Genomic DNA, 20,427 nt, shown 5'->3' on the forward strand with positions numbered 1-20,427 from the left:
ATTAATTGCAATGTAGCAATTTGCTATCAAGGCTATTCTTCCAAACAGAATGCCAAATGTGGGAAGTGTTCCTCACTGCGTCCCGTAGGATTATTCCCAGTATTTCGGGAAGTGCATCAGCACTGCGTCTCATATTATGAGAAGTGCTTCCTCACTGCGTCCCTTGGGGATAATTCCCATTATTTCGGGAAGTGCATCAGCACTGCGTCCCCTATCATAACAAGTGGGAAGTGCTATTAGCACTGCGTCCCCTGATTTATCAAGCAGATAAAATTTTCTGTCCTGATCTTGTTCCTGCATAGCAGACAAGTTAGGGAGGACTATTTTCAAATCCAGTATTATAATATTTATAATACTCTATAGCATCTATTATTATGCATAATCAGGCAAGCAATTTACCTCGGGGTATTTTCCCTTTCTTACCAGAGCGTGGTGCTGTGGTTGACTGCAGCTAGCATTGTTGGCTGTTCCTGCATGAAGAATTTCTTGTAGACTTTGGAATTCAAAGTTTGGTTGTGATAATTTCATCTTTTCATTAAGTTTTACAACCTTAAAAGGAAATTCAATTTGTTTTCCTTTATACAAGCATTCTTGTTTTATCATCCTTGCAGAAATTCTCTGGTGAGGAAATCAGGAAGAGAATTTTCTTCAGATTTAAGAAATTCAATTTGAAAATCAAAGACACTTAATTGTGCTTGCCATGATGCAAATATTTGCTTTGATACAAGATTTTTCACATCTTGTTCAATAATTTGTTTTACTCCCGTGCAATCAACTCTTAACAAAAATCGTTTGTTTAAGAGATCATCTTGAAATTTAGAAATGGTTTTTACGATTGCACACATTTCTTTTTTGATTGTTGGGTACTGTCTCTGAGTAGGATTCCACTTAGCAGAAACATACCTTACTAAGATTTCTTTACCAACATTTGGATCCTTTTGTTTTAAGATTCCTCCATAACCAATGTCAGATGCATCAGTCTCAACAATCTTAAACCAATTAGGATTTGGTAAAGTTAAACAAGGTAAATTCTTTACCTTAGACTTAATTAGTCTAACTTTCCTGGTATGAATTTCATTCCATGGAGGAGGGTTTTTATTTAACCTTTCATAAAGGACAGCAGTATCTTGTGCTAAGTCCTTATAGTAATTAGACACATAATTTAAACTTTCCAAAAATCTTTGGAGTTGTTTAGTGTCCAATATTTCATCCGGAAATTTGGATGCAAACTCAATGCTTCTTTCTATGGGAACTATTTTTCCGAAGCTTATATAATGACCCAAAAATCTTATTTGGGTTTGGAATAGATCCATTTTTGTAGCCGATACTGCTAAGCCATTTTTTATGGCTACCATTTCAAAGGTTTTTAAATCCTTGAAGTGTTGTTCTACTGATTTAGAAAACACCAAAATGTCGTCTATATAGACTATAATGAAATCAAATGGATTAAAGATTTCATTCATAATGCTCTAAAATTCAGAGGGTGCATTCTTCAGGCCAAATGGCATGACATTCCATTCGTAATGTCCGAATGGTGTGGTGAATGCAGTCTTATATCGATCAGATTCCTCTATTTGAATCTGCCAATATCCTGATTTCAGGTCAAACTTAGAAAAGATTAGTGATTCTCCTAATCTATCTAAGAGATTCTTTTTGTTGGGTAATGGATATCTTATCCATTTTAAAACCCTATTTAGAGGTTTGTAATTAATAACCAATCTTGGTTTTCCTCTTTCTTTTTCTGCGTTTTTATTAACGTAGAATGCTGTACAACTCCATGGGGATTGGGATTTCCTAATCAACCCTCTATTCAGGAGTGTTTGTATTTCTGTTTTACACAAAACAAGGAAATTCCTATTCATTTGTGTAGGTCTAGCTTTGGTAGGTATGTCCTTTTCATTAAAGGAATCTTCATAAGGCAAAGAAACAATATGTTTCTTTCTGGACCAGAATTGGTGTGGTAATTCACTACAGATATGATCTGTGAGCTGGTCTCGAAGATCCTTAATTTTTATTTTAATATAAGGATCCTGTAGTCTTTTTTCTAGTTGCAACATTGTTGCTTCCTTTTGAAGGAAAATTAATTGTTTTTCCTTTTGGGCTAGAAGATTTCTAACCTGACCAACCTTATTTTGAGGTTGTTTTATAAAAGAGAAATAAACTCTTTTTCCATGCCTATTTGAATAGATACCATCATTATCTATCTTAATTATAGGCATTAATTCATTTAGGAAGGGTATTCCTAAAATGATTGTCTGAGTCAAATTTTTGACTAGAATAAATGAAGTCTGTATGCAGACTTCAGCATTGCAGACGTAAGCTTGTGGTATCTTATAATTGATTTCAAGCTTAAATCCGTCTGCTGCAGTTAAATTCTGCATTGTTTTCTCAAAGAAGGTTGTAGGAATTATACCTTCTTGAATACAGTTTAAATCTGCACCACTATCAATTAATGCAGTAATATTCTGTAAGACTAATTCGTCTTTTACTACAATATTAATTATTGTAGTCCATCTATTATATCTTATTTGATTTAAGATATAAGATGTGATGTCTGGATTTTCTTTAATTGTTTGGTCTTCTTTTTGAGACCTTAACAGATTTATTTCTGTTTTTAATTCTTTAATTTCATGCCTCAGTTGATTTACCGAGACAATGGCTCTATGGTTATTGATCAACATATTAACCATATGAACCATCTGATGTAGAGCTATAATCTACATCACTTTCTTCTTCATTAGAAGAATAAGTTACTTCTTCCTCTTCTTCATTAGAAGAAGGGTAATATCTTTGTTCTTCTTCTTCTTCATTTGAAGAAGAATCTTCTATCGGATAGTCCCTAATTTTAGACTTCCAATAATGGACTGACAGAGAAGGCTGCCTGTCCAGTTTCCATCCTGATTCAGGATAAAATGTCCACTCACGGAGTTGATTTACTCCTTTCTTTGGACCCTTAGGTTTATTATTAACCCTTAAGTAAAACTCTAATAGAGTCTTAGCTTCTTCTGAGTAGACTTTAACTGACTCAGGTTTAGGCAGACTATTTTCTGTCTTTTTTATAGATTCAGATTTTTGTTGACCTATATTCCCTTTCTTAATTTGAAAAGGATCTGCATCTGAACTGGGTATAGTAGTAAACTGTCTCAAATTATCAATCTGCTCTTGAGCTTGATCTAGTTTACTAGTATTCCAGTCAGGCAAGTCTGACAGATCTATTAGATCTGGCAAGGACCTAGATTCATTATCTAGGGGATCTTTCTCAGAACTTATTGAGTTCTGAAGACCAGAAGCAACCTTAAGTTGACCTATTTCAACTTTAAGTTGTTCTATTTCTTTTTCCTTCTCTTTAATGAGAGAGGAATAAACATCCTGCTGAGGTAAAGCAGTGGACTCTATAGATTTTACTATAGGTTTCGGTACACTGTCTTTCCTAACAGACGTTGTTTTTTCCCTAATTAATTTATCAGGGTTAGTCCTAGAATTTTCTAAGACTTGTTGAGACTTAATAGCTCTTATCATCTTATGTGCCATAACTAATTTGTCATGGTCAGTTGTGAAATTTTTCACAAGCTTTTCTTTCATTAGAAATTCTTCAAGACTTTTAAAGTCATTAATATTTTTATGACATTTTCTAAACCAAAGAAAGAAACCTATTATTTCTCCTGTGGTTTTTAAGTCTTGAAAATACTGAGATTTAATTTTCTCGTTCTCAGTATTATTGAAATGGTTTCTATACCATTTTTGGAGGAGTGCATTTTCCTCAGACATATAATCCTTATGTAGGATTTGTCTTAAGGAACTTCCAGCTTGGAGATTCCTTTCTCGGTCTATTAGACTCATTGTTCTAAAATTAAAGAACAAAAGAAGTTGTCCATAATACTATTATTATGGGTGGAGATTACGCCTTTGGAGTCTTCCTCCAAAACTATGGAATATTTTTCCATATGGCGGAACTCAGGGCATGCGGAGACAATCTCCATAGGTGCAGGCAGAGCTGGCTCTTTGGCGAGTGCTAAGTTGACCATGCACAATGAAAGTATAGCTTCCTTTCTATTAACCTTATCAACAGATATGTATATGCTAACTGATCTACCAATAGTGTAAGATTCTGAACAAAAGCAGTATGATATAGGAGCTATCTTCTAGTCTATATTTGAACACTGAATCTTACTATACAGATATATGATATAAATGCATGCTCAGGATATGATAGTTTAACTCTATGGAACTTAGAAGCATAATATGATAATCTTTTATTTTAGCATTGAAAAATACAACCCTTCAACCTGCCATCTTATGGATGACCAACCCGACGGTCCTCGATCACCAGGCGATGTACCATACAGGGGAGGATCACTACGGGGACTTAGGCTTCATCGTCCTCTCTTCCCCTCACTGCCGCCTCCATGCAGACTTACCAACGGGTACTTCAATCGGACTTCCTCACCCTCCCGCTCTCGGCCTCAACCCATCCAAGTACATTATCCCCGGGAGAGAAAGTGTCGTATACTTGAAATCATCCTTATGACGGATTCAGGGAAGGTGTGTTCATACCGTTCAATGATAGATAAACTATTATCACAAGATGCTTTTAGACATGGAATATTAAACTACCATATAAGATCATGCCTGGACATCATAACAGATAGTGGAGATTCATAAGCTCAAAACTAGATAGACCATAGCCACCAGATCATGCTTTTAGCAGAATCCTATACTATTTCAGCAGCATAATAAGGTTACATAGAAAGAACCATATACCTTCGAGTGCCTTAGCACTCCCAAGCCAGACGCCTCTTAGCCTCTCATTAGGCTAAGCCCTGTTCCTGCCGGCCTACCGGCGTGCGGTAGTCTCCTCCCTGAACCAAGAACTAACTTGGCTCTGATACCAACTTGAGGGGGCGCGAGTCCCTCTGAGCAGAAGCGGGGCAAAGGAAGGAGAGAGGCAAGAAGCAAAGAACCGAGACGGAAGCAAAAGAGATTTTCTTATTACTTCAAGGGACTGTCTAAGGTTCCTCCTACCCAAATGCGAGTAGTCGTTGCCTTAAATAGACCTCGAGTTACATTGGATTCCAATTCATTTTGGAGTCCGGGGTCAGACTGTCTCCTCACGTGGACGACAGACAAAACAATAAAGAATGACACGATATAAAGAAAAGGAAAAGAAAGACCGAAAGGACTCAAAGGCAAAAGCAAGCAGTAAACAGTACTGCTTTACAAAAGTGCTTTATTGCACAGTGTCCTTGGTCCGCCGAAAGTAGATTCTTCCGTACGTCCTTTTCTTGTCCTCTGCTGGTGGAGATGCCATCCGTCAGAGTGACGTGACGTTGATCTGTGTCGCTTTCCGCCGAAAGTGGATTCCTTCGCTGCCAAGAAAGCATCTTTCCTACCAAAAGCTATTTCTTGCTGCCTAAGAAAGCATCTTTCCTCGATCGGAGGGATTCCTTCCGCCTGAAGGAAAGCGGTGATGTGATAGAAAGTGGCCTCAGGCTGAGCCACTCTGCAAAGGCGATTCCTCCTGCTGGATGGAGGACGTCCTTCCATGTGCTGGCTTCACGGGCGAGCACTGCTGGTCTGATTTAATCCAGCTTTGTTCAGAGCATCTTCTCTGGACTTGTCCTTGTGCTTGGTGAGAAGTCATTTCTTCCACCGAAAGCATTGCTTGGTGAAGACACAAGGCTTGGTTCTTCTGCCGAAAGTAGATTCTCCCGGTCATAGAACAATCATCTTCCTCTGCTTAGTCAGAGGCAGGTTCTTTTCCCTTGGTTTGGTGTAGCTTCACCGGCTTGAACCTGGGATCATCAAGGATTGCTTGATGTTGGGTCTTGATTGCACCCTTTCTTGGATGTATTTCTAAGTTGCTTTGCCACATGTGTTCTGTAGCTTCAGCTCTACTCATCTTATGCATTTGATTATGCATAGAAGTAGACTGTTCTTCTTCTTTCTCAGGAGAGAGAGTATCCTCTGCATAGGGATCTTGAGCTTCTCCTGCAAGACACTTGAACATATTAACATCATCAGGTAAAGAGTTAGATGAACTCTGTGAGGCAGCATCCTTGATTGACACTGTCTTCTTCGATGCAGTACTCTTGATGGAGTCTGTCAGATGTTCTGCTTCAAATGTAGAACAGAACTGTTTCTTGAGCTGGTCCAGGCATTTGGACATAATCTCTTCAGGACTGCATTGTGGATATTTCCTGGAGAGTTTAGCTTTAAGACTGGCAAAATAATTGTCAGTAGAACCTTCAGACTGCCGAATTTCAGAACGGTCCTTCTTGAAGGTAGCTAAATCAGATTTAATGATGGAAATGATATCATCTTATTTTTCTCGAGGCATACCTCGCCACCATTTGTAGAGATAGTTTCTCTTGAGGACAGGGATATTTACCTCCTGGTCCATTTCTGCCGATATGATCCACTTGAATATCCATGGGATCTTGTTCTGGATTACGAACATCATCGGACATAGCTCTGTAGAGATGTATTCATCTGTGAGCATATTGATGGTGGGATGATTATCCACCCATTCTTCAAAATGTTGAAGTATTGGTGAGGGCAGCATATTAATTTCTGGCCCAAACTTGGTCCACCATTTGTGAAACCATCCTGGCAGTGGCTTCTGCAATATTTTCGGCTCCACCTGTATAAACCAAGAATGCTTCTTCTTGGGATTTTCATAATAGAAAATGTTGGTGAAGGCTTGAACATAGTCCCAGTAATTCACTAGATAGACTTGTCCGTTGGTTGTGATCTGCTTGGCCTGATTTGGTTCAAGTCCCCATTCATTTGGTCTGATCACCTTCAAAATATAGCATTTGCTAAAATTAATAATTCCACTCCTGATACTTCCATTTTGGAAGTTATGCTGGGTTTCTACAGATTTAGTATGGAGCAGGAGTGCCTCCATTACTACTCTGTTTTTCCCCTCCATTGAAGGGTAACCCCGTTCGTCAAAGTATTTTTGACGTATGAACCATGGATCACTCAGATGAGCAACTTCACTGTGATCCAGGTACATAATAACCTCCTCGGATTTCTTCTCCGAGTAAGTACTGTCCAGGAGATTCTCCTGTAGTACTTCCTTCATCGTTGGGCTCGACGATGAAGTTGGTTGCAAGGAAGTTCCTTGCCCAGCACTAGTGTGCTGTTCATGGTCAACCTTCTGTTTTTCCTTATTGAGAAAGGTTGCCAAGTCCACCAGTTTCGAACTGCTGGGTTCCATTGGTGGGAAATTACCCGCAGTTAACTGTGGAGCAGCTTGAGTGGGAAGTGCATAAGCACTGCGTCCCCTGCCATATATGGGAAGTGCATAAGCACTGCGTCCCCTGCCATAATGACCATAATGGGGCCATGTATTCCCAGTATTTTTGGGAAGTGCTATATTTGCACTGTGTCCCCTGATATTTCGGGCAGATGATTTTCTGCCTTGTTCATGGTAGTCTCGCCTTGGGATCATTCCTGCAAGAATTCATGAAACAAGGGGTGAAGAAGCATAATTTCTTCTACAGTCAGATATTTAATCTGAAAATCAAAAACACTTAATTGTGCTTGCCATCCAACAGATACTTTCTGTGAGGCTTCAATGATTTGTTTTACTGCCTTGCAGTTAATTCCCAACATAATCTTGAGGGATAACAAATCATTTCGAAAGAAGGATATAACTTTCATTATTGAAAGTATTCCTCTTTCTGTGTGTGAATACTTACTCTGAGTGACCTTGCACATGTCAGAGGTATTCTGCAAAAAGAATTCTTTACCATAAATTAGATCCAATTGTTTTAAGATTTTACTGAAAATAAAAGCAGTGAATATATGAAAAATCTTAATCCAATCTGGATTTGGTAAAGTGGCTACAAATGGGATAATTTTCCCTAGGCTGATGAAGTGGTCCAAAATCCTAACTAAAGGTTGGAGCAAATTCATTGCATCAGCGGCGATGGTTAATTCATTATTAATGATTACCATATGAAAGAATGGATTATAAATCTCATTCTGTATTCTCTGAATTTCAGAGAGTGCATTTCCAATGCCAAAAGATATGACATTCCATGCTAAGCTTAGTTTGAACTTAGAAAAGATGAATGATTCACTCAACTTATCTAAGCATTCTTTCTGATTAAAAGATGGACATAGTTTCCATCCTAAAGCTTTATTTAGAGATTTATAATTTATAACCAATTTTGGTTTACCTCTAGCTTGCACATAGTATGTTTCGGAACTCCAAGGTGATTGGGATTCCCTAATCAACCCTTCATTCAGGAGTTTATCTATTTCGGTTTTACACAGATCAAGATATTTCTATGTAGGTCTAGCCTTAGGAGGGATATCCTTTTCATTAAAGGATTCATCATAAGGTAAGGAAATAAAATGATTTTCCCTAGACCTGGTTGATAGGTTATTTCCTATCTGTTTCCTTAAATCCTTAATCCTTTTAATTATTAAAGGATCTTCAAGCTTTCCTAAGGTGCTAAGTATTTTAGCCTGCTTTATAAGAAAGCTTAAATAATCTTCTTTACAAGCTAACTTAATTTTAGCTTGCTGTATGGCTTGATTATAGCCTTGAGAGACATAAGGAGTTATTCTTTGCCTTTTCATGTTAGGCACTATGTCTCTTTTAGATTCTAACAGATTAATTTCTGTTTTTAATTCTTTAATTTCTTGCCTCAGTTGATTTACCGAGACTATGGCTCTATGGTTGTTGGTCAACATATTAACCATATGAACCATCTGATGTAGAGCTATAATCTACATCACTTTCTTCTTCATTAGAAGAATAAGTTACTTCTTCCTCTTCTTCATTAGAAGAAGGGTAATATCTTTGTTCTTCTTCTATCGGATAGTCCATAATTTTGGACTTCCAATAATGGACTGACAGAGAAGGCTGCCTGTCCAGTTTCCATCCTGATTCAGGATAAAATGTCCACTCACGGAGTTGATTTACTCCTTTCTTTGGACCCTTAGGTTTATTATTAACCCTTAAGTAAAACTCTAATAGAGTCTTAGCTTCTTCTGAGTAGACTTTAACTGACTCAGGTTTAGGCAGACTATTTTCTGTCTTTTTTATAGGTTCAGATTTTTGTTGACCTATATTCCCTTTCTTAATTTGAAAAGGATCTGCATCTGAACTGGGTATAGTAGTAAACTGTCTCAAATTATCAGAGCCAAGTTAGTTCTTGGTTCAGGGAGGAGACTACCGCACGCCGGTAGGCCGGCAGGAACAGGGCTTAGCCTAATGAAAGGCTAAGAGGCGTCTGGCTTGGGAGTGCTAAGGCACTCGAAGGTATATGGTTCTTTCTATGTAACCTTATTATGCTGCTGAAATAGTATAGGATTCTGCTAAAAGCATGATCTGGTGGCTATGGTCTATCTAGTTTTGAGCTTATGAATCTCCACTATCTGTTATGATGTCCAGGCATGATCTTATATGGTAGTTTAATATTCCATGTCTAAAAAGCATCTTGTGATAATAGTTTATCTATCATTGAACGGTATGAACACACCTTCCTTCTGAATCCGTCATAAGGATGATTTCAAGTATACGACACTTTCTCTCCCGGGGATAATGTACTTGGATGGGTTGAGGCCGAGAGCGGGAGGGTGATGAAGTCCGATTGAAGTACCCGTTGGTAAGTCCGCATGGAGGCGGCAGTGAGGGGAAGAGAGGACGATGAAGCCTAAGTCCCCGCAGTGATCCTCCCCTGTATGGTACATCGCCTGGTGATCGAGGACCGTCGGGTTGGTCATCCATAAGATGGCAGGATGGAAGGGTTGTATTTTTCAATGCTAGAATAAAAGATTATCATATTATGCTTCTAAGTTCCATAGAGTTAAACTATCATATCCTGAGCATGCATTTATATCATATATCTGTATAGTAAGATTCAGTGCTCAAATATAGACTAGAAGATAGCTCCCATATCATACTGCTTTTGTTCAGAATCATACACTATTTGTTGATCAGTTAGCATATACATATCTGTTGATAAGGTTAATAGGAAGAAAGCTATACTTTCACTGTGCATGGTCAACTTAGCACTTGCCCAAACAGCCAGCTCTGCCTGAACCTATGGAGGTGATCTCCAGTTGCCCTAGTTCTACAGTGGTCATGGACAGTAGTTCCATGAATTTGGAGAATGTCTCCCCTCCCACTGGCTCAAACCATAATAATGAAATTATGGAAGTATTTTTAACATATTTTAAAAGACTGAGTCTAATAGACCAGCAAATATACATCCAAATAGGACGTATAAATAAATATGCTCTAAATGAGAGTGGTAAATCTGAAGATAATAAAATCTTTCAGAATTGGTATTTTAAGACCCTTGGAGTAATTGAATTAGATTATTACATTCAGTGTCTTCAAGAAATTGAGAAGGACATAATATGTTATGTTCCTTGGTCTCCAAAGTTCTTCAGAGAACAGAAAGCTAAATTAGAGCTTACTTCTTTTTTAATAAAAAAGATATATGCAAGAGATCATCCTTTAATATATGGGGAAGATCATCATCCTGCATTCAGGATAGATATTCCTAGTAATATCTATGAATTAATAGGTCAAGAAATTACTGAACCTATTACAGATAATAGATCTGAGGTGGATCAAATGGTTGAACACCTAAAACCAGAACAAGAAAACATTGTGTCTGGAACTGAGTTAATAAAATCTAATAACTCAGAAAATATTAGAACTCATCGTAAGTTCTATAGGTTTAGGAATAACCTTAAACCTAGAAACATAGGAGTAATTCAACTCCTAAGTATAATCTTGGATTCTAATATAGAATCAAATACTGACAGGCAAGCTTCCTTGTCAGTCCACTATTGGAAATCCAGGAAAAGGGAATATCAGTTAATAAAACTGAAAAGGATCTATCCCTCTTCTTCAAATGAAGAAGATAAGAAAAGATATTCTTCTTCTAATAAAGAAGAAGAAAAAGTAAATGATCCTAAATTAGGATGGAAAATGGATAGACAGTCTTCCCTGTCAGTCCATTATTGGAAGTCCAAAATTAGGGACTATCCATTAGAAGACTCTTCTTCAAATAAAGAAGAAGAAGAGCAAAGAAATTATCCTTCTTCCCATAAAGAAGAAGATGAACAGAAAATCTACCCTTCTTCGAATGAAGAAGAGGAAGAAGTAAATTATTCTTCGAATGAAGAAGAAAGTGATGTAGATTATAGCTCTACATCAAATGGTTCATATGGTTAATATATTGACCAATAACCATAGAGCCATTGTCTCGGTAAATCAACTGAGGCATGAAATTGAAAAATTAAAAACAGAAATTAATCTGTTAGAATCTAAAAGAGACATAGTGCCTCACATAAAAAGGCAAAGAATAACTCCTTATGTCTCTCAGGGCTATAATCAAGCCATACACTAAGCTAAAATTAAGTTAGCCTGTAAAGAAGATTATTTAAGCTTTCTTATAAAGCAGGCTAAAATAATTAGCACCTTAGGAAAGCTTGAAGATCCTTTAATAATTAAAAGGATTAAGGATTTAAGGAAACAGATAGGAAATAACCTATCAACCAGGTCTAGGGAAAATCATTTTATTTTCTTACCTTATGATGAATCCTTTAATGAAAAGGATATACCTCCTAAGGCTAGACCTACATAGAAATATCTTGATCTGTGTAAAACTGAAATAGATAAACTCCTGAATGAAGGGTTGATTAGGGAATCCCAATCACCATGGAGTTCTGAAGCATACTATGTTAAAAATAACATAGTACAAGCTAGAGGTAAACCAAAATTGGTTATAAACTATAAACCTCTAAATAAAGCTTTAGGATGGAAGCTATGTCCATCTTTTAATCAGAAAGAATGCTTAGATAAGTTGAGTGAATCATTCATCTTTTCTAAGTTCAAACTAAGCTTAGCATTTACCACACCATTCGAACAATACGAATGGAATGTCATATCTTCTGGCATTGGAAATGCACTCTCTGAAATTCAGAGAATACAGAATGAGATTTATAATCCATTCTTTCATATGGTAATCATTAATAATGAATTAGCCATCACCACTGATGCAATGAATTTGCTCCAACCTTTAGTTAGGATTTTGGACCACTTCATCAGCCTAGGGAAAATTATCCCATTTGTAGCCACTTTACCAAATCCAGATTGGATTAAGATTTTTCGTATATTCACTGCTTTTATTTTCAGTAAAATCTTAAAACAATTGGATCTAATTTATGGTAAAGAATTCTTTTTGCAGAATACCTCTGACATGTGCAAGGTCACTCAGAGTAAGTATTCACACACAGAAAGAGGAATACTTTCAATAATGAAAGTTATATCCTTCTTTCGAAATGATTTGTTATCCCTCAAGATTATGTTGGGAATTAACTGCAAGGCAGTAAAACAAATCATTGAAGCCTCGCAGAAAGTATCTGTTGGATGGCAAGCACAATTAAGTGTTTTTGATTTTCAGATTAAATATCTGACTGTAGAAGAAATTATGCTTCTTCACCCCTTGTTTCATGAATTCTTGCAGGAATGATCCCAAGGCAAGACTACCATGAACAAGACAGAAAATCATCTGCCCGAAATATCAGGGGACGCAGTGCAAATATAGCACTTCCCGAAAATACTGGGAATACATGGCCCTATTATGGTCATTATAGCAGGGGACGCAGTGCTTATGCACTTCCCATATATGGCAGGGGACGCAGTGCTTATGCACTTCCCACTCAAGCTGCTCCACAGTTAACTGCGGGTAATTTCCCACCAATGGAACCCAGCAGTTCGAAACTGGTGGACTTGGCAACCTTTCTCAATAAGGGAAAACAGAAGGTTGACCATGAATAGCACACTAGTGATGGGCAAGGAACTTCCTTGCAACCAACTTCATCGTCGAGCCCAACGATGAAGGAAGTACTACAGGAGAATCTCCTGGACAGTACTTACTCGGAGAAAAAATTCGAGGAGGTTATTATGTACCTGGATCACAGTGAAGTTGCTCATCTGAGTGATCCATGGTTCATACGTCAAAAATACTTTGACGAACGGGGTTACCCTTCAATGGAGGGGAAAAGCAGAGTAGTAATGGAGGCACTCCTACTCCATCCTAAATCTGTAGAAACCCAGCATAACTTCCAAAATGGAAGTATCAGGAGTGGAATTATTAATTTTAGCAAATGCTATATTTTGAAGGTGATCAGACCAAATGAATGGGGACTTGACCCAAATCAGGCCAAGCAGATCACAACCAACGGACAAGTCTATCTAGTGAATTACTGGGACTATGTTCAAGCCTTCACCAACATTTTCTATTATGAAAATTCCAAGAAGAAGCATTCTTGGTTTATACAGGTGGAGCCGGAAATATTGCAGAAGCCACTGCCAGGATGGTTTCCCAAATGGTGGACCAAGTTTGGGCCAGAAATTAATATGCTGCCCTCACCAGTACTTCAACATTTTGAAGAATGGGTGGATAATCATCCCACCATCAATAAGCTCACAGATGAATACATCTCTACAGAGCTATGTCCGATGATGTTCGTAATCCAGAACAAGATTCCATGGATATTCAAGTGGATCATATCGGCAGAAATGGACCAGGAGGTAAATATCCCTGTCCTCAAGAGAAAATATCTCTACAAATGGTGGCGAGGTATGCCTCGAGAAAAATATGATGATATCATTTCCACCATTAAATCTGATTTAGCTACCTTCAAGAAGGACCGTTCTGAAATTCAGCAGTCTGAAGGTTCTACTGACAATTATCCATTAGAAGACTCTTCTTCAAATAAAGAAGAAGAAGAGCAAAGAAATTATCCTTCTTCCCATAAAGAAGAAGATGAACAGAAAATCTACCCTTCTTCGAATGAAGAAGAGGAAGAAGTAAATTATTCTTCTAATGAAGAAGAAAGTGATGTAGATTATAGCTCTACATCAGATGGTTCATATGGTTAATATGTTGACCAATAACCATAGAGCCATTGTCTCGGTAAATCAACTGAGGCATGAAATTGAAAAATTAAAAACAGAAATTAACCTGTTAGAATCTAAAAGAGACATAGTGCCTAACATGAAAAGGCAAAGAATAACTCCTTATGTCTCTCAGGGCTATAATCAAGCCATACACCAAGTTAAAATTAAGTTAGCTTGTAAAGAAGATTATTTAAGCTTTCTTATAAAGCAGGCTAAAATAATTAGCACCTTAGGAAAGCTTGAAGATCCTTTAATAATTAAAAGGATTAAGGATTTAAGGAAACAGATAGGAAATAACCTATCAACCAGGTCTAGAGAAAATCATTTTATTTCCTTACCTTATGATGAATCCTTTAATGAAAAGGATATACCTCCTAAGGCTAGACCTACACAGAAATATCTTGATCTGTGTAAAATTGAAATAGATAAACTCCTGAATGAAGGGTTGATTAGGGAATCCCAATCACCATGGAGTTCTGAAGCATACTATTTTTAAAAATAACATAGTACAAGCTAGAGGTAAACCAAAATTGGTTATAAACTATAAACCTCTAAATAAAGCTTTAGGATGGAAAATATATCCATCTTTTAATCAAAAGGAATGCTTAGATAAGTTGAGTGAATCATTCATCTTCTCTAAGTTCAAACTAAGTTTAGCATTTACCACACCATTCGAACAATACGAATGGAATGTCATATCTTTTGGCATTGGAAATGCAGTCTCTGAATTCCAGAGAATACAGAATGAGATTTATAATCCATTCTTAAATTTTATTGTTAATTACAACAATGAAGTTATAGTGTTTTCTAAAATAATAGAACAACACTTTGAAATGGTAATCATTAATAATGAATTAACCATCGCCGCTGATGCAATAACCTTGCTCCAAACCTTCCTTAGGATTTTGGACCATTCTATCAGCCCAGGGAAAATTATCCCTATTTTAGCCACTTTACCAAATCCAGATTGGATTAAGATTTTCTATATATTCACTGCTTTTATTTTCAGTGAAATCTTAAAACAATTGGATCTAATTTATGGTAAAGGACTCTTTTTGCAGAATACCTTTGACACGTGCAAGGTCACTCAGAGTAAGTATTCACACACAGAAAGAGGAATACTTTCAATAATGAAAGTTATATCCTTCTTTCGAAATGGTTTGTTATCCCTCCAGATTATGTTGGGAATTGACTGCAAGGCAGCGAAACAAATCATTGAAGCCTCACAGAAAGTATCTGTTGCATGACAAGCACAATTAAGTGTTTTTCAGATTAAATATCTGACTGTAGAAGATATTATGCTTCTTCACCCCTTGTTTCATGAATTCTTGCAGGAATGATTCCAAGGCGAGACTACCATGAACAAGGCAGAAAATCATCTGTCCGAAATATCAGGGGACGCAGTGCAAATATAGCACTTCCCGAAAATACTGGGAATACATGGCCCCATTATGGTCATTATGGCAGGGGACGCAGTGCTTATGCACTTCCCATATATGCCAGGGGACGCAGTGCTTATGCACTTCCCACTCAAGCTGCTCCACAGTTAACTGCGGGAAATTTCCCACCAATGGAGCCCAGCAGTTCGAAACTGGTGGACTTGGCAACCTTTCTCAATAAAGGGAAGCAGAAGGTTGACCATGAATAGCACACTAGTGATGGGCAAGGAACTTCCTTGCAACCAACTTCATCGTCGAGCCCAACGATGAAGGAAGTACTACAGGAGAATCTCCTGGACAGTACTTACTCGGAGAAGAAATCCGAGGAGGTTATTATGTACCTGGATCACAGTGAAGTTGCTCATCTGAGTGATCCATGGTTCATACGTCAAAAATACTTTGACGAACGGGGTTACCCTTCAATGGAGGGGAAAAACAGAGTAGTAATGGAGGCACTCCTGCTCCATACTAAATCTGTAGAAACCCAGCATAACTTCCAAAATGGAAGTATCAGGAGTGGAATTATTAATTTTAGCAAATGCTATATTTTGAAGGTGATCAGACCAAATGAATGGGGACTTGAACCAAATCAGGCCAAGCAGATCACAACCAACGGACAAGTCTATCTAGTGAATTACTGGGACTATGTTCAAGCCTTCACCAACATTTTCTATTATGAAAATCCCAAGAAGAAGCATTCTTGGTTTATACAGGTGGAGCCGGAAATATTGCAGAAGCCACTGCCAGGATGGTTTCACAAATGGTGGACCAAGTTTGGGCCAGAAATTAACATGCTGCCCCCACCAGTACTTCAACATTTTGAAGAATGGATGGATAATCATCCCACCATCAACAAGCTCACAGATGAATGCATCTCTACAGAGCTATGTCCGATGATGTTCGTAATTCAGAACAAGATCCCATGGATATTCAAGTGGATCATATCGGCAGAAATGGACCAGGAGGTAAATATCCCTGTCCTCAAGAGAAAATATCTCTACAAATGGTGGCGAGGTATGCCTCGAGAAAAATATGATGATATCATTTCCACCATTAAATCTGATTTAGCTACCTTCAAGAAGGACCGTTCTGAAATTCAGCAGTCTGAAGGTTCTACTGACAATTATTTTGCCAGTCTTAAAGCTAAACTCTCCAGGAAATATCCACAATGCAGTCCTGAAGAGATTATGTCCAAATGCCTGGACCAGCTCAAGAAGCAGTTCTGTTCTACATTTGAAGCAGAACATCTGACAGACTCCATCAAGAGTACTGCATCGAAGAAGACAGTGTCAATCAAGGATGCTGCCTCACAGAGTTCATCTAACTCTTTACCTGATGATGTTAATATGTTCAGGTGTCTTGCAGGAGAAGCTCAAGATCCCTATACAGAGGATACTCTCTCTCCTGAGAAAGAAGAAGAACAGTCTACTTCTATGCATAATCAAATGCATAAGATGAGTAGAGCTGAAGCTACAGAACACATGTGGCAAAGTATCTTGGAAATACATCCAAGAAAGGGTGCAATCAAGACCCAGCATCAAGCAATCCTTGATGATCCCAGGTTCAAGCCGGTGAAGCTACACCAAACCAAGGGAAAAGAACCTGCCTCTGACTAAGCAGAGGAAGATGATTGTTCTATGACCGGGAGAATCTACTTTCGGCAGAAGAACCAAGCCTTGTGTCTTCACCAAGCAATGCTTTCGGTGGAAGAAATGACTTCTCACCAAGCACAAGGACAAGTCTAGAGAAGATGCTCTGAACAAAGCTGGATTAAATCAGACCAGCAGTGCTCGCCCGTGAAGCCAGCACATGGAAGGACGTCCTCCATCCAGCAGGAGGAATCGCCTTTGCAGAGTGGCTCAGCCCAAGGCCACTTTCTATCACATCACCGCTTTCCTTCAGGCGGAAGGAATCCCTCCGATCGAGGAAAGATGCTTTCTTAGCCAGCAAGAAATAGCTTTTGGCAGGAAAGATGCTTTCTTGGCAGCAAAGGAATCCACTTTCGACGGAAAGTAACACAGACCAATGTCACGTCACTCTGACGGATGGCATCTCCACCAGCAGAGGACAAGAAAAGGACGTACGGAAGAATCTACTTTCGGCGGACCAAGGACACTGTGCAATAAAGCACTTTTGTAAAGCAGTACTGTTTACTGCTTGCTTTTGCCTTTGAGTCCTTTCGGTCTTTCTTTTCCTTTTCTTTATGTCGTGTCATTCTTTATTGTTTTGTCTGTCGTCCATATGAGGAGACAGTCTGACCCCGGACTCCAAAATGAATTGGAATCCATTGTAACCCGAGGTCTATTTAAGGCAACGACTACTCGCATTTGGGTAGGAGGAACCTTAGACAGCCCCTTGAAGTAATAAGAAAATCTCTTTTGCTTCAGTCTCGGTTCTTTGCTTCTTTCCTCTCTCCTTCCTTTCCCCCGCTTCCGCTCAGAGGGACTCGCGCCCCCTCTAATTTGGTATCAGAGCAGAGGCCTTAATCGGCCAATCTCTAGGAACTCTCACGCATGATCGTGGGTGACGAAGTGTGGCTCTCCGCCTGGAGGCGTACAGCTGTCCTGTCTGTGGGAGTATCACCTCTGGGTGTAATGTCGAAAGACGTAGCATTCAGGAGGCGGCCGCGCGGTTGAACAGGTTGAGCTGATAATGGTCGCTCCCGCATCCCGGCGGAGTCCCCCTGCGTGCAAGCGTGTAAGGGCTCTCCCAGGACAGGGTCAAGCAGTTGTGCGTGCTTTGATAGGTATACATGGGTGTCACTGTGGCGAACCCATGTAGGAGGAATGGGCTCTCCTCCCCATCTTGGTGGCTTACCACCGCCAGCTGAAGCATACTATGTTAAAAATAACATAGTACAAGCTAGAGGTAAGCCAAAATTGGTTATAAACTATAAACCTCTAAATAAAGCTTTAGGATGGAAAATATATCCATCTTTTAATCAAAAGGAATGCTTAGATAAGTTGAGTGAATCATTCATCTTCTCAAAGTTCAAACTAAGTTTAGCATTTACCACACCATTCGAACAATACGAATGGAATGTCATATCTTTTGGCATTGGAAATGCAGTCTCTGAATTCCAGAGAATACAGAATGAGATTTATAATCCATTCTTAAATTTTATTGTTAATTACAACAATGAAGTTATAGTGTTTTCTAAAATAATAGAACAACACTTTGAAATGGTAATCATTAATAATGAATTAACCATCGCCGCTGATGCAATAACCTTGCTCCAAACCTTCCTTAGGATTTTGGACCATTCTATCAGCCCAGGGAAAATTATCCCTATTTTAGCCACTTTACCAAATCCAGATTGGATTAAGATTTTCTATATATTCACTGCTTTTATTTTTAGTGAAATCTTAAAACAATTGGATCTAATTTATGGTAAAGGACTCTTTTTGCAGAATACCTCTGACTCGTGCAAGGTCACTCAGAGTAAGTATTCACACACAGAAAGAGGAATACTTTCAATAATGAAAGTTATATCCTTCTTTCGAAATGGTTTGTTATCCCTCTAGATTATGTTGGGAATTGACTGCAAGGCAGCAAAACAAATCATTGAAGCCTCACAGAAAGTTTTGCATGGCAAGCACAATTAAGTGTTTTTCAGATTAAATATCTGACTGTAGAAGATATTATGCTTCTTCACCCCTTGTTTCACGAATTCTTGCAGGAATGATTCCAAAGCGAGACTACCATGAACAAGGCAGAAAATCATCTGCCCGAAATATCAGGGGACGCAGTGCAAATATAGCACTTCCCGAAAATACTGGGAATACATGGCCCCATTATGGTCATTATGGCAGGGGACGCAGTGCTTATGCACTTCCCTTATATGGCAGGGGACGCAGTGCTTATGCACTTCCCACTCAAGCTGCTCCACAGTTAACTGCGGGAAATTTCCCACCAATGGAGCCCAGCAGTTCGAAACTGGTGGACTTGGCAACCTTTCTCAATAAAGGGAAGCAGAAGGTTGACCATGAACAGCACACTAGTGCTGGGCAAGGAACTTCCTTGCAACCAACTTCATCGTCGAGCCCAATGATGAAGGAAGTACTACAGAAGAATCTTCTGGACAGTACTTACTCGGAGAAGAAATCTGAAGAGGTTATTATGCACCTGGATCATACTAAAGTTGCTCATCTGAGTGATCCATGGTTCATACGTCAAAAATACTTTGACGAACGGGGTTACCCTTCAATGGAGGGGAAAAACAGAGTAGTAATGGAGGCACTCCTGCTCCATACTAAATCTATAGAAACCCAGCATAACTTCCAAAATGGAAGTATCAGAAATGGAATTATTAATTTTAGCAAATGCTATATTTTGAAGGTGATCAGACCAAATGAATGGGGACTTGACCCAAATCAGGCCAAGCAGATCACAACCAACAGACAAGTCTATCTAGTGAATTACGGGGACTATGTTCAAGCCTTCACCAACATTTTCTATTATGAAAATCCCAAGAAGAAGCATTCTTGGTTTATACAGGTGGAGCCGGAAATATTGCAGAAGCCACTACCAGGATGGTTTCACAAATGGTGGACCAAGTTTGGGCCAGAAATTAACATGCTGCCCTCACCAGTACTTCAACATTTTGAAGAATGGGTGGATAATCATCCCACCATCAACAAGCTCACAGATGAATGCATCTCTACAGAGCTATGTCCGATGATGTTCGTAATTCAGAACAAGATCCCATGGATATTCAAGTGGATCATATCGGCAGAAATGGACCAGGAGGTAAATATCCCTGTCCTCAAGAGAAAATATCTCTACAAATGGTGGCGAGGTATGCCTCGAGAAAAATATGATGATATCATTTCCACCATTAAATCTGATTAGCTACCTTCAAGAAGGACCGTTCTGAAATTCAGCAGTCTGAAGGTTCTACTGACAATTATTTTGCCAATTTTAAAGCTAAACTCTCCAGGAAATATCCACAATGCAGTCCTGAAGAGATTATGTCCAAATGCCTGGACCAGCTCAAGAAGCAGTTCTGTTCTACATTTGAAGCAGAACATCTGACAGACTCCATCA

This window comes from Phoenix dactylifera, chromosome 4 (assembly GCF_051530095.1).
Source record: "Phoenix dactylifera cultivar Ajwa chromosome 4, Ajwa_hap1_PhDact_Kaust_v1.1, whole genome shotgun sequence".
Taxonomy (NCBI): Eukaryota; Viridiplantae; Streptophyta; class Magnoliopsida; order Arecales; family Arecaceae; genus Phoenix; species Phoenix dactylifera.